We start from the raw sequence: 14,895 nt of genomic DNA, 5'->3' as shown, positions 1-14,895 counted from the left end.
CCTTTTTTCATGTTATTTGTCCTTTCTTTAGCCCCCCTCTTCTCAACACCTTTCCACAGTTAAAGGGATGGAACAGACAGCCTACATTAATGCTACATTGCAATCATGGGATTAGTGCAAGGGCAAAATGTTTCTCTTGCCTTCTGAATTTCCTCACTACCTTTTACCAAATGCCAAACTTCCATTCCGATGAGCCATATACTTTTATACATGGCACTGCGTGTTAATATACCAGAGTTGTGTGCCCTAGACAGCCTCACCAGTGTTATATTCCACTTATTAGATGTCTACTATAAGAATATGGAAAACTATACAGGTTGAGCGTCCAAAATCCGAAGTTCCGGAATGTTCCGGACTCCGGACCTATTGATGGCAGGGTCGTCCGGAATCCGTAAAATGTTCCGGAATCCGGACCCGCTGACCTCGGGCCTCACCGCCATTGCCCTTACCTCGAGGCCTCCGCTCCGGCCCGCCCAAACACCTCCTCCTCCGGCGGGGCCCGGCCGAACACCACCTCAGCGGTGGGGCCCGGCCGAACACCTCTTCCGGGGCGGGGGCCCGCCCACACACCTGCTCCAGGGCAGGGCCCCACCCAAACTCTTCTCCAGGGCAGGGCCCCACCTGAACACCTCCACGGCAGCGGGGCCCCAGCCAACAACCTCATCACCCGGCGAACACCATCCCCCTTTCTGACGTCCCAAGATCCGGAAATACCCGAACCTGGGCTAGGGTGTTTCCGGATTCGTGACATCAGAAAGACGTTCCAAAATCCGGCAAATCGCAAAATCCGGAACGGCGTCGGTCTCGAGGGTTCCGGATTCGGGGCGCTGCACCTTTATTAGAAAATTGTTAGAAAAATCTCTGAAAATGTATTTCTATTTGTGAAGTAACCAGTGGTATAGGTCCAATAGTAGCTCAATCTCTGAATCTGTTCTGCTGCTGGTGTAATTGTATAGGTTGTGGTGTCAGTACATGGAGATTATCGGCATAATGGAGGTGTGTAGCACAGACCAATGATAAATTGTGAGAATTGTCACTGGTGAACATTACCTTAAGTAACAAAAACTGGTGCATATAAATATTAAAATGTAATAGAATCTACTTAGAATGAACTTTGAGAGGATTTCCAGTGCCCCAGTTCATTTACATCAACTAAATTAATGACATTCCTGTCATTGTGACATTATTAACCCCATGCAATGAAAATCCAGACACTAACTTTCATTGTTTAAACTGGTGCCTCTAGTCATGAAGTGCCTGATGTCTATGCGGAGAGATTCCCATAGAACTACTACTCATGAAAGGCTTCATTTTAGCTCAGCGACCGAAAACAAGTCGATTTCAGGGCTGCGACACCCGTTTTGCGAACCACTGCAGTCAGGCCTAGGCCAAGCTCATAATCTAAAGAAACAGCGAGTTTAGTAAGTTTAGGTTCAACTGCAGTTCAGGAATGTCTCAGAATCACAAGCGGCAGTATGTTTGACGGAACACAGACTGTTAACTGCAACCGCCTGCCTTCTCCATTTTGTCGGACTGCAAAAGTTCAGCCACCCAAATACAGTGAAGCTGGCCTCTTGCAAATTGTATATACACAATATAAATATCTTAAAGTTTTCCATTGTTGTTACATAACAGCAGCTACAGTAAAACCAGTGAAATTTATTTCGGTTTCTTTTTGGGGTGTGTTACTGTCTCACGGCCACATCAGGATTCCCCCCACACAGCAACATTTAAAGACTGACAGATTAAGACCTCTGCTGATACAGCTTTTTAAAGGAATAATGAATAGCTAAGCCAGAAAGTATGAGCTGATTTGCCCTTCAATTTGCACCTCTCTGTAGAAACGCCTCCCCTCGAAAGCCTGATCCAAATGAGAGCTCCCACAAGTTGTCAGATCACAAGGGTTGAACCCCTCTAACACCACTCGTACTGCATTAGCTCCTCTGCGCAATGACTCGCCATGTTGTATTAACTGTTGACCATGCAGTATAGGGTCAAGTTAGTTCATCCTCGTGCACCTTCCAAAGAGCTGACCTTCCAGATGATCTATAAGACATCATGACGTTGGGTGCGTCTCAGGAAAATATACATCATTGTTTTACAAACTATTTGGGTTGCCACAGCAACACACAAGAACCTTCATATTATACATCATGATTGTGCAACCCCACCCAATTCAGGAATAGTTGAACACAGTCATCACATATTTCCTCATGAGGATGGCGTTGCTATAATTAAATAGCAACTCCAGCGTCGCATGACTGACAAGGCAACCAAAAATATAATGTAATATAACAAATAACTCAAGAGCACAAAAATAGCAATATCCTAATTGGCACATGATTTACAAATTTATCTTTGCTATATTATAATGCTCGTAAAGCTACACGCGTGGATGTCATTCTTTTCACAAGGTATAGGTGAAGGTTTGTGTAATAGCAAGTTTTTCTTAGTTCTTAGTCAGGTGAGAGATATCAGTGCTGGGAAATGAAATAAGTTTCCATTTCTGGCAACCTGGGTCAGCATCAAGCAAGCTCAGCTCACATATAACACAGCCAGATGCAGAGTAAGGGTGCCTAAACCCTGCTACAACATGCCTTAACCCCAATCTCAAGCTATGCAATGCATGTTCACTAACAACTATATTGAGACTGCCCAATGTCATTTCATGGTAACACACTGGGGCTGAAATTCAATTATGGCGGTGATGCAAAATGGGAGACAGTGAACCATCAGCCCCATTAACACCCCACCCGATGTTCTTTTCTATCGAAGTCTTGTTTGCTCACACCTCCCAACTGCTAACTCAGAAGTGAAGTCCCTGATTGGCTGAAGTGGAGCGAGCTCCTGGCCAGTCAGTCAATCAGCAAATGGTGTTTTGCTGAATGGTGTCTAAAGACAAAGAAAACTAACTTATTAAAGCAGGAAAGGGGTACGGAGGTTGAATAATCAGCCATGATTTTAGTGAATGGCGGTGCAGGCTCGAAGGGCCGAATGGCCTGCTCCTGCACCTGGTTTCTATGGGCGTGACAGAATCCCACTTCCCTGATGAATAGCAACTCGCTTCGAACTCTAGGAATAAACAGCAGTTCAGAACTCTTGATCACGATGTTGGGAAAGTTACAGATAGTAAATCATATCAGACACACCTAGGGTGGAAGGAAGCCTGCATAAAATACATAATAAAATGTATCAAGCCTTGAAGGGTTATGGAAACAATTCCTGCAGAGCAAATTATAAATTGTGTTTCTCACTGTTTTCCTGCGCTCTCTCCAAAAGGCAGCCATAGCATATCGCTCAATCAGCCAATCCTGAAAGTTCCAGCCCATGGACATGGATTAATAATTCCATTTCTTCACCCTGCCATCAGACTTGTTGGAATTGGACAGCAAGAGAAACATCGGTGGCCACAGCTCTTCTCTTCTATTCTCTTCTCTTCTCTTCCCTTCCCCCTCAGGAGGGCTTAGCCAAGACAACTGAAACTCATCTCTCTAGGGTGAAAATGAGTTGAGACTGGAATTTGGACTCCGTCTACTATTACAACTACTGGACAGCTCAGGATTATTTTTATTTCTTATAGAATATTGAAACAAAACCCTGTAGATTGTGCTGGTAAACTATTTTTCACTGGAGCAAGTCCTCTCTGATTACACCTTTTGGCACCAAATTTATCTGAGTATTAACCTCAAAATGCTCATTAACCGGAACGACAGTAAACCCACCGCCCACTTTTACATTTAGCCTTAACTATATAAAGTTGGACATGATCATCAATCTGCAATTGTTCCTTCTTCTAGATGAAAAATAGTGTAAAATGAGGTGTCTTTCTAAATGAAACTCTATCAAAGAGTAAAACTGATTTTGCAATAGTATTTTTACATGCTGATGAGTCTGTGTTGTCCTGGACTCACTGACAATACCTGTTTTCACTCCCCTCCCCCCCCATCTGCATTCAGCACCACTATGAAGCTAGAAAGTGCCCTTCGCCCCGATTGGTGGTGGTAACCTACTGGGTCCGGGACATCCTGCACCGTCCCGTCTGTCCTGCCCCCAACACGGAATTGGGCCATACGGCCCTCAGAAGGAAGCAGAGCGTTGTCTCCGGCACTCCGCTTCCTTTGAGGGGCGCTCCCAGGGCAGTAGTGAGGTGCTGAGTAGGCCAGCGCTATGCCCTAGAACACCCCTCCCTTTTCATTAAAAGGGAGGGTCACTGCGCACTCTGAAGGCCCTTTTGGTGGCCGTCACTGGGCTACCAGGGACACGATCAACCGGGCCAGTAGCCCGGCACCCAAAACAGAGTGCCGAGCTGAATGACGCCGGCCCAGTCGGCTGACCCAAGAGTCGGCCGACAAATAAAGATGGTGCCCCGGAGCGCTAAAGGTCTCCCCTTTAAGGGTCTCCCCGGCGACGGATGTCCGCCAGCTTCGCGATCCATGGGGCTATTTCCTCTGCGGGACGTCAAGGGGTCGGGGTGGGGCGGTGAGGGTTCGGCGCGCATGGTGATGATATGGGGCACGGCGCTGCTGGGACAGCGACCCCCAAACCTCCGGGGTAATCTTCCGGGAGGTGGTAGCGCGCCCCTCCCCCAGGCAAAAACACCATTGCGGCCAGTTAGCACCCCCAGAGGTGCCAACGGGGCTATAAATAGGGCCAATTTCACCCCCATATGGTTATGTCCTTATTCAGGCGCTTGCTCTAATCATCCTGTGCTTAAATCAGCACAGCAGTGTACGTGTGCCAACAGTTATTAACCTGTCAATACCATTAAACGTTTTGACTGCAAGAATGTCAAGAATGTATACTTGTAGAACGCTTGCACCATGCAGAACTCCTGACTCAGCCCACCTCTGCTCCCAATTCTCACAGGCAGTGCTCATCCCCTGGCCTTACCCTCCTCTAATGTTCAATCCCCCTCCCACATTCCCCCTCCCCCCATCCCCCACTGGCTCCCAGGCACCCGCACCTTGTGGGATCATTTAATTGTGATCACTTCGTATACTGGGGAAATACCAGCTGCAAGAATGGATGTATATGCGGTACAAATGTACCTGTGCCTAAAATAGTCAAGAAGGTCCAGCAAATAGTTGCCGGCTAGAAGAGTTGGAGAAAGTGAGGAAACCCGTGTTTCTAGACTTTATAGTAACTGCAAAAATTCCCCAAAAAGTCTCAGCAGGATTTAGTGCAGAGCTCGAAATGCGGAATGCGGGCATGTGGAACTCACTACCACAGGGAGTGGTTGTGGCAAATAGCATAGATCCATTTAAGGGAAAACCAGATAACTACATGAGGGAGAAAGGAATAGAAGGTGGTGTTGAAATGGTGAAATTAAATGGAATGGGAGATGGCATGTGTGGAGTATAAATGCCAGCGCAGACCTGTTGGGTCAAATGGCCAGTGTCTATTCTGTAAACTCAATGTCAAACATAGAGAGGTAGGTTGTAGGTTGGCAACAGCAACTGGGGGAAAATGCAATTGAAAAGCTGCATTAACCCACTGCACTCTCACATTTTCTAGCAGTCAGTTACAGATCAGCACTGCCTAAGCTCTGTGAGTGCACGTCACCGAATGAAACGGTGTAAACTAACAAAGGATATGCATTTTTTTTTTAAACTGCCTCTGAGGCACCATATGCTTTTTATAATACCAAGAGATGATGCGTAACCAGTAAAGTAAGAGTTTCCATAAATATCAGTTCTGATGAAGGAGCCACATCTAAAATATTAACTTGATTATCTGGTTGTGGGAGCTTGTTGCTGTTTGTGGGAGCTTGCGATGCAGAATTGGCTGCTGCAGTCCCGAGATTACAACAGTGATGACACTTGAAAAGTACTTAATTGGCAGTAAAGGCCTTTGGGATATACTGAGATTGTGAATGGCGCTACTTGAATGCACATCTTTCTTTTGTCTGTTCCTTCCACAGATGTAGCCTAACCTACTGAGTGTTTACAGCACTTTGTTTGTTCTATAAATATTATTGCTACCTAGTGATTGAGATTCTACTTGAAACATGTGTAACACTCAGAATCCATCTGCATCGTATTTATGTGTGCCTGAAATAAGAGAACTTGTACATATATAGCACCTCATCACCTCCTCTGGACATCCCAAAGCACTTTACAACCAGATACACAAGTGAAAAACAGAAGCTGTATTCACATAACCAATTCAATTAGCAGTTCAATGCATGTTTTCTATTGCTACAGAAAATAGCAAGAGATTTATGTCAAGATGTTTTTATTAGCCACACAGGAATCTCCCATTTCACAGATAAGGTCAACAATATCAAGGGTGGGGATTTTTAAAGACACTGAACCACTGCAAGAATAAACAACAATGCATATTAGAGGGAACATAAGAACATAAGAAATAGGAGCAGGAGTAGGTCCCTCGAGCCTGCTCTGCCATTTAATACGATCATGGCTGATCCGATCATGGACTCAGGTCCACCTGCCCGCTCTCCATAACCCCTTATTCCCTTATCGTTTAAGAAACTGTCTATTTCTGTCTTAAATTTATTCAATGTCCCAGCTTCCACAGCTCTCTGAGGCAGCGAATTCTACAGATCCACAACCCTCAGAGAAGAAGTTTCTCCTCATCTCTGTTTTAAATGGGCGGCCCCTTATTCTAAGATTATGCCCCCTAGTTCTAGTCTCCCCTATCAGTGGAAACATCCTCTCTGCATCCCAGTCAAGCCTCCTCATAATCTTATACGTTTCGATAAGATCACCTCTCATTCTTCTGAACTCCAATGAGTAGAGGCCCAATCTACTCAACCTTTCCTCATAAGTCAACCCCATCATCTCTGAAATCAACCTAGTGAACCTTCTCTGAACTGCCTCCAAAGCAAGTATATCCTTTCTTAAATATGGAAACCAAAACTGTACGCAGTATTCCAGGTGTGGCCTCACCAATGCCCTGTACAACTGCAGCAAGACTTCCCTGCTTTTATACTCCATCCCCTTTGCAATAAAGGCCAAGACTCCATTGGCCTTCCTGACCACTTGCTGTACCTGCATACTACCCTTTTGTGTTTCAAGCATTGAGTGATGGGAGAGAAAATTATAGAAAGAAAAGCAGTTGGATCAAAGGAGAGAAAGAATAAGATCAATTCACATGCATCAGGCACAATGTGCTAGTCTATAAAGATTTTGCATATCATGTGCTTTGCATTAAACTGCTACTGAAACCAAATCCCTGACAGTGATCAAGACCTCTCTCTCCCAGTATGTCAGCTTCAAACGATTATAAATACAGAATATTAAAATAGATTTTGTTGAGATACAAATCTTGCAGTGAAGAGACTTTTCTCAAATCGTCTCTACTAACAGTCCAGCAGGTCTAACAGTCCAGCAGGTCTAACAGATGCTACAATGCAGCCTCTGATTGCAATTCTTCAGCTCCTTTTCACCCTCAATGCAAACTTCAAAATAATGCAGCAGCTGACCACACAAGCTACTGCCCCACCACACTGAGTCATCACAACTGACGCAGAAGTGGCACTCAGAGCTTTTATGATTTTTGTTTACATTTTGTTTTGACTGTAGCAGTTGTCAGGCAATGGTAACCTTGCTGAGTTTGGAACTTGCCTCCAATTCATCAACAGCAGCAATGCTAGGTCCAGGGAGCTGGTCGTGACAGGAAACAGTGCCCACTACTATATCTGGTATATTTTTTTAAAATATTAAGTTCAAAGACCTCACTTAAAAGCTGCAGTTTAAACAGAATTCCTTACTACCTGGATTTTCATAGTGGAAAATCAAGCTGTGTTTGTCGCCGCTAGTTCATGACTCTTTTAATGGCAAGAACCAAGAACAAAAATCAAAGGTCTATATTATTTTTTAAAGTGGCAGGGAGGGGGGAGATTGCTCATCATTGCTGATGAATAAAATACACATCCATCTTTTGCACCACAGGTCAGTATTTGGCACTTCCAACTCAGGTAGGACGGGGCTGTGTGCAGAGTGAAGCTGTCCAGTTAATAGCAGTTAGTATAGCATTATGGGACTGTTGATGCTTTCACGTTTTTCAGATCGGGAGGCCACCTCCGGTCATCCCCTTGATGCTATTAGCTGGTAAGTTCTCGGTGCACTAGCACACACAGGGAGACCACGTGTAGGCGATGTCCACTCGGCATCTCAGGAGGCCATCGATCGGATAGCCAAACTAAAAATCCCCTTATAAGCTTCTCCCATCATACGAAACAACAACAACTGTGTTGTGCTTGCAGCCGCGCCCACAATGGACTGCATGAGAACAACCCAAACCTATTTCACTTCAGACCCTTACATTCTAGAGGAGTGATTGTTTTACACAAACTTGATGAATTTGGCCTGTTTTGATGTGTTTGAACTTTACTACACAGCTGGGAATGAAGTGAGACCCAAGATTGTAACATTACTATTTCAGCCTAGGAATCTGAAACCAGTTGAAAGTTTGCCTTCTGCACCAGTCAGTCCACAAAAGTCCTCGATCTCCGTTCGTGGGATGAGGAGCAACACCAAATTCACCAAGCCCACGCTGTCCTCTCGACTGGTTGTACATGAAATAGGTTTAGGCAGTCTCACTCCAGTTCGCAATGGGTGCGGGGGCCACAATACACACTCCACTGGATTTGGCACAAATCATCATTATAATGCGGCAGTCTCACTCCAGTGAAGCCATATAAAGACTGGTGCTATTCGGAGGTTGGGTTGAGGCATATTGGTAGAGCAGAGCAGGTGAAAGTTTAACCTTCAGACGGCCATATCTGGCCTCACCTTGAGAGACTTGCTGCTTACATCAAGGCCCGAGAGTTCCACTGTAATTCCAGCAGGAGTTCATCAGGACAGCTGCAAGCTCAACTAGGACCCAGATACGCCAAGTGCCAGCCCTGGGAATTCCTGCTATGCTGCGTAAAGAGCAAAGCTTTCGCCCTCCCCTTAAAAAAAAACAGTAACACGAGTGGGCTGAGGAATCCAGAAGGCCGGAGTTCCTATACTGCAGCCCTCAGTGGAGACCGGGCACACCAACCTACTTGGGGGGATGGCAGAAGTTGGGCCAAACTGGGACTGAAGCCTAAAGGAGAGGACTACAATTGTTTTTACTAACTAGAAGTTTCCCCCACACTCCCCTCATTAAGTGGTCCCTTTGCCGGGGGCAACTTCCATTTTTTTTCTAGGAGATGGCCTGGTAATCACAAACATGGCCAGCAACTTAATACTATGGTACTTAATTCTATAATGCATTGGCCTGCTTCTCTCTGCCTCACCCTGACTCTGCAAACTTCAGGTGGGTCAACGATGGAGCCCCAAGATGGGCACATGCCGGCATTTATGCCCAGTTGCGGCCCCCATACAGATTTTCTGGACCGGGGGCTGTTCAAATGGAAAAATGTTCCATTCTCTAATGCCAACATCCCACTCCGCCATAAAAGTTCACTGACACAAATATATATTTTCAAATATGGTTAATAAAATAAGGTTAATTTAAAAAGAAGCACGACAGCTTTAATCAGACAAAAGGAAGACACTAAACAAGGTTTTGTTACTGTGAAATCTCATTTTTTTAAACTTAAGGAGGTTTCAGGTCAACGTGCAAACACGGCGATGGCTGGAACTCAGTATCGCCATTTTCAGTCATAGTCTGCAATCTGAGCACTCGTTGTGTAAAATGAAGTTCTGGGTTTTCAATCACCAGGGGCTTACATGGACTTCCATTCCTGACTTTCCATGGCCTGGGCAGACTGTTAAGGGGTGAAATTGGTCTCGTGCAGTGGCTCAAAACAGGCGATAGCGAATCGACAGCCAGTGTTACACCCCACTCGAGTTACATTTCGATTGACTTTTGGCCATTTTTCACTAGCACCCAAGGCCAGTATCTCCCTCCCACCCCACCCCACCCCACCCCGGCCACTCAGACCCTGTACTCTGGGACCTCTGTCGATTGGCACTCCCTGCAGCCTGTGCTCTTCTAGTTATCCATGTCCAGTTTGCAATGCTGGGTTTGTTTGGCCCTCTCCAAGTGCATTAAGCTCCTCAATCTGTTCAGTTTGGAAACATTCCAGTACAAAATATTTAATCAAACTTTTTTTTTTCAACTTTAAAATAATGTATTTATAAAAACAAGGGTCCTGGGATTTCTGACTAGTATTCAAATGTTACAGATACTCAGATTAAACAACAGGTCTCAATAGAAAATCACTTACTTTAAAGTCAAAGTAATCTGAAATTACTGAAGCCAATCAGAGCTTCACATTGGAGAGATCACTTATGCAACGTTGTGGGCTAACAAAAGGAAACCACATTAATAATTGACCTATGTGTAGTAATGGACAGACTTTCCTCGGCAGTTCTCCCCATCGCAACTTCGACGCAAACCCTGTGAAAAGCGCGGATTCTGCCCAAGTTAAGGTGATCGTTCGGGGGGCCGGGAGCGCCAAGGAAAGTCCTGGATGGGCGATGACTACCCCGCTATGACCATTCTTGGGAACAATCCAAGAGGTGGATTGCAGGAAATTGCTTCTAGATTTTTGGTGGAAGTTTTAAGACGGAGTCTGTAAACTGATGATAAAGTTAGCGGTCACACATGCAAAACATGGAAAGCCAACAGCATACATTCTTGCACCCTTTCCTCCACATCCCCATTACTGGGAAGGGGCTTGATCGCCCGGGCGAGGAGCTTTTCGGTGGGTCTATTCGAGGGACAGTGAGAATGGACTCAGTGAGGAAACTTTCATTCCACAGTGCCGTGTTGGCAGCCGCAGGTTTATATAACCGCATCAAACATTGCTGCAATGTGAACTTCAGTGCCATTTACGTGTATTTTTAAAATTCCGCAACAGCAGTGATTTGATGGTTTTAATCACATTATCAGCCAACGGTTTCGATGATAATCACTGACAAAAAAACACTGAATAAACACATCCCTTGAAAAAAAAAGTGCATTTCTTGAAATAGTATCTCCCAATAGAAATTACTGTTCCAAACTTCTTGAGATAAACCTATTTTCAGAAATAGCTGAAAAGACGCTGTCGAAGTTGGGGGGAGAAATGTGTTCCTGCAGGAGGCTGGGTTCGAGCTGGAGAGGATGGTTCAGGGACTGTGTCCTCCAGGGGCCGCTACAACCAGGCATCAGCAAACCTTCCACTGGGAGCGGACAGAGATACAACTACATTCAAACTACAAAAACACTCCCCAAACTCTCTGCATTGCAGCCTAACTCATCATCGAGTCACCTCAAGTCAACTCGTAAATAAAATACTCCAGCCGAGAGAAATATAAACAAAATTATATTAAACACCCAAGTAGGATAGGGCGGGAGGGTCTCTCTAACTAAACAAAACTTTCCACATTAAAACTAAGTTTACAATCGCATTTTCCAAGTTAAAAAGTGGAGAGAAAAATCACATCCAACTATTCTCCATTGCAAATGTTTAACTGCTCATGTCACCATCCCGATCCCAGGTAAACGCGACTTATTTCTTCCATGTTTTTTTTTCCCTTTTGCAATAACATTTCAATCCACGTTTCAGGATTGTCAGGAACTTCCTCCCTCCCTCCACTCGCTTCTTCGCCTAAATAACATTCCAAACATTTCAACTCCGAATGCTATCGTTTAATGTGCAAAGTTTCCAGTTACTTACACAAAGTTACCGAACGGAGAAAGTCCAGGAGTGATGGGTCCGAGTTAGGCTGCGATTGTGGGCTTTGCAGATGTGTGTTTTTGAAAGTCTGGCTTCTGAGGCGTCTCCGTGTGATGTCAGTTAACTGGGCGCGGTGAGTCATTTGCATCTGCACATTTCAGCCGCTCAAGGCTTTCCCAACATCCCGAGTCACACCCTAAAAACTCAGCATCGCTCCACGCATTCTATAAGCAGGCTCGGATGGAAATCCGTGTTAAAACTTAACAAGTAAACCAGCTCCTAAAATATTGGTCTCCTAATATATAGGAGAGACTAGAGAAGCTGGGATTGTTCTCCTTAGAGCAGAGAAGGATACGGGGAGATTTAATAGAGGCGTTCAAAATCATAAAAGGGTTGCTTCTCTATTCTGGAACGGACGACCCGTCTGGTCTCTGCCCGCACGCTCCTTAAAACCTACCTCTTTGACCAAGCTTTTGGTCACTGGCTGGAATAGCTCCTTATGTGGTATCTCCATATGTGGCCCCGTGTCAAATTTTGTTTGATAACACTCTTGTGAAGTGCCTTGGAACGTTTTACTATGTTAAAGGCGCTATATAACTCAAAATTGTTGTTGTCGTTGAAGCTTTTTCCACCGGCATAAAGGTCGGTAACCAGAGGACACAGATTTACTGTAATTGGTAAAAGAGCCAGAGGGGAGAGGAGATTTACACAATGAGTTGTTAAGTTCTGGAATGCACTGCCTGAAAGGGTGGTGGAAGTTGATTTAATAATAACTTTCAAAAGGGAATTGGATAAATGCTTGAAGGGGGAGAAAATTGCATGGCCATGGGGAAAGGGCAGGGGAGCGGGATTAATTGGACAGTTATTTCAAAGAGCTGGCACAGGCACGATGGGCCGAATGCCCTTCTGTGCTATATCATTCTATGATATGTGTAAATGGTACAATTATAAGTCTTGACCAGTCTGTCGTGAAAACACAATATCCTTGAACCCAGCAAAACCAAGGGAACATGTATAACCCCCAAATGTATCTTACCAATAATTTCTGAATTTATGAAATATTTTGGAAAAACTTCAATAACCAGAGTGCCATATTGCCAAAAATAACAAACACAGTGAGCCAGACCCAGCTCCAACTCCACACAATTATTTTGAGAGGGCAAGGACTCAAACCACGGTTTATATTTCTGGGCGTGATTTATGCTGCACATTTAATAAATTATGAGTAATATTTACTATGGAGAACAGACACATTAGAGCACACAAATAACACATCATGTACAAATGTTAAAAACAATCTGTGCACACTAGGTATTTGTTGTCAGATTGCCAGACACAACCCCTAAATGGGAGAAGGCGTACCACACAAGAGTTGCAACATTCTCTACCTCTTTCCCAGTTGGCCTTTAATTGATTGAAACTGTTATGTATGCATGCTTGTATTGTTATATGATGCATGTAACACTGAATGTACCTTTACACTCTACACACCTTACCTGTACACCAGAGGGTGCTGCTGCTGGAGACCTAAGGGTTACCTGCACACTGCAGCTAACCCAGTATAAAAGGGAACTCACAGCTTGATGTCCCTCACTCGAGGAGCTGCAAATTTTTGGTCTACCGTCTACATAGTTTAAGTACTATACCCTGGAGTCATTACCAAACGTGCCAACATACTTAATAACTGGCGACGAGGTCACGAACTACACGCTCAGCATGTCGAATCTCAGCAATTCACTGATGGGGAAGATTGGGATGCTTTTCTAGAAAGATTGGAACATTTCTTCATAGATCAACAACCTGGATGGGGACACACCGGCTACACAACCGAAAAAGCGTAGGGCCATCCTGCTTAGCAGTTGTGGGCCCACCATCCATTGTCTCATCAGGGACTTGCTAGCCCCGGAGAAGACAATCACCAAGAGCGATGAGGAACTTGTAACACTAATACAGGAGCAATTAAAATCGAAAGAAAGCATCCTCACAGCCAGGCATCAGTTCTACACATACCGGCGACCCGAAGGCCAAGAAATTACTAAGTATGTTGCATATTTAAAAAGACTAGCTGCACCATGTGATATTGGTGACCACCTTAATGAAGCACTAAGGGATATATTTGTCATTGGAATCAGCCACGAAGGGCTCCCAAACAAATTGCTCTCTGCGGACATCACAGTCACCCTGCAGAAAGCAATTCAAGTGAGCCAAAGCCGACATGGTTTCGGCCGGCAACTCCAGGCGAATACTGACCCAGGACTCTAAACCGGCGAACGCAGTGCACCACATGGCTACTTCTAAAGGCAGAAATGCTGCCCTGAGTCCGCCATATGGGGCAAACCGGATGGCACCGTGCTGGCGCTGTGGCCCACCACAGGGCCCACCAATGCCACTACAAAGACTATACATGCAAAGGCTGCAAAGAAAAAGGACACCTTCAGAGAATGTGCAGAAAAAGCTTTACTCACCGCATCACCGAAGAGTTGGCTGATCATTGGGGCTCCGACACAGATAAAGATGAAGCTGCTCAACCTCTGGAAGAAGAGTATGGAATTTATACTTGCTCCACCGAAAGTTCTCCATGGACGATGGAAGTAGACATCGACGGGGTCCCAGTTTCTATGGAGATCGACACAGGGGCAAGCCAGTCTGTGATGAGCCAAACGACCTCTGAAAAAATTTGGATAAATCCTGCCAATCGACCAAAACTGTCTCCTGTCCAAGCGAAGCTGATCACCTACACCAAAGGTAAAATCCTGGTCATTGGCAGCGTGGACGTCCAGGTCTCCCAGGACGGCGTGTTGAACAAACTCACCCTGTGGTTCGTTGCCAGCGATGGTTCCACGCTGCTGGGAAGAAATTAGATGAACCCGGTCCAAGTCGGCTGAATTGCCTAATAATCCTTCAGTGTTATAAATGGATAAATCTGCACAGTTACTAGTATCTCTCATTTGCCCTTTCTTACTGTGTTTTATGCTCACCCATGTAATGTTACCCTTTCCTGACCTGAGATCACTGACTTGTGCTGGGATATAGGCAATGGTTGTGCTTTATGTGTCAGTCTCGGCAGTGGATGTTGGTGGGTTATATCCCATTATAAGTGAGTCCAGTCCAGACCTGTCCTCAACCAACATGCACACACCGACAAGACTAATTGGACAGTGATCAGACTGGGATATCTGGTTGATTCTTGCCTTCCCTAATCCGTGGGTGCTGGGGCTATTTGTAACACTCCAACTTGCCACTCTGGCTAACAGCAGCTAACTCAGCTTAGATCT

General features: G+C 45.1%; 1 protein-coding gene across 1 annotated transcript in view; it reads right to left on the bottom strand.

Annotated features, from left to right (window-relative positions):
- Positions 1–11,738, bottom strand: part of emp2 (epithelial membrane protein 2) — a 36,484-nt gene extending 24,746 nt beyond the window's left edge. The window contains exon 1 of the mRNA XM_070901040.1: positions 11,621–11,738. The gene's annotated coding sequence lies outside the window, so the exon portion shown is untranslated. The remainder of the gene's footprint in view (positions 1–11,620) is intronic.
- Positions 11,739–14,895: the final 3,157 nt, after the last annotated feature.

The sequence above is a fragment of the Pristiophorus japonicus genome, chromosome 15, assembly GCF_044704955.1.
Source record: "Pristiophorus japonicus isolate sPriJap1 chromosome 15, sPriJap1.hap1, whole genome shotgun sequence".
NCBI lineage: Eukaryota > Metazoa > Chordata > Chondrichthyes > Pristiophoridae > Pristiophorus > Pristiophorus japonicus.
Note: the sequence above shows the minus strand (reverse complement) of the source record. Positions and strands in the feature narration are given on the sequence as shown.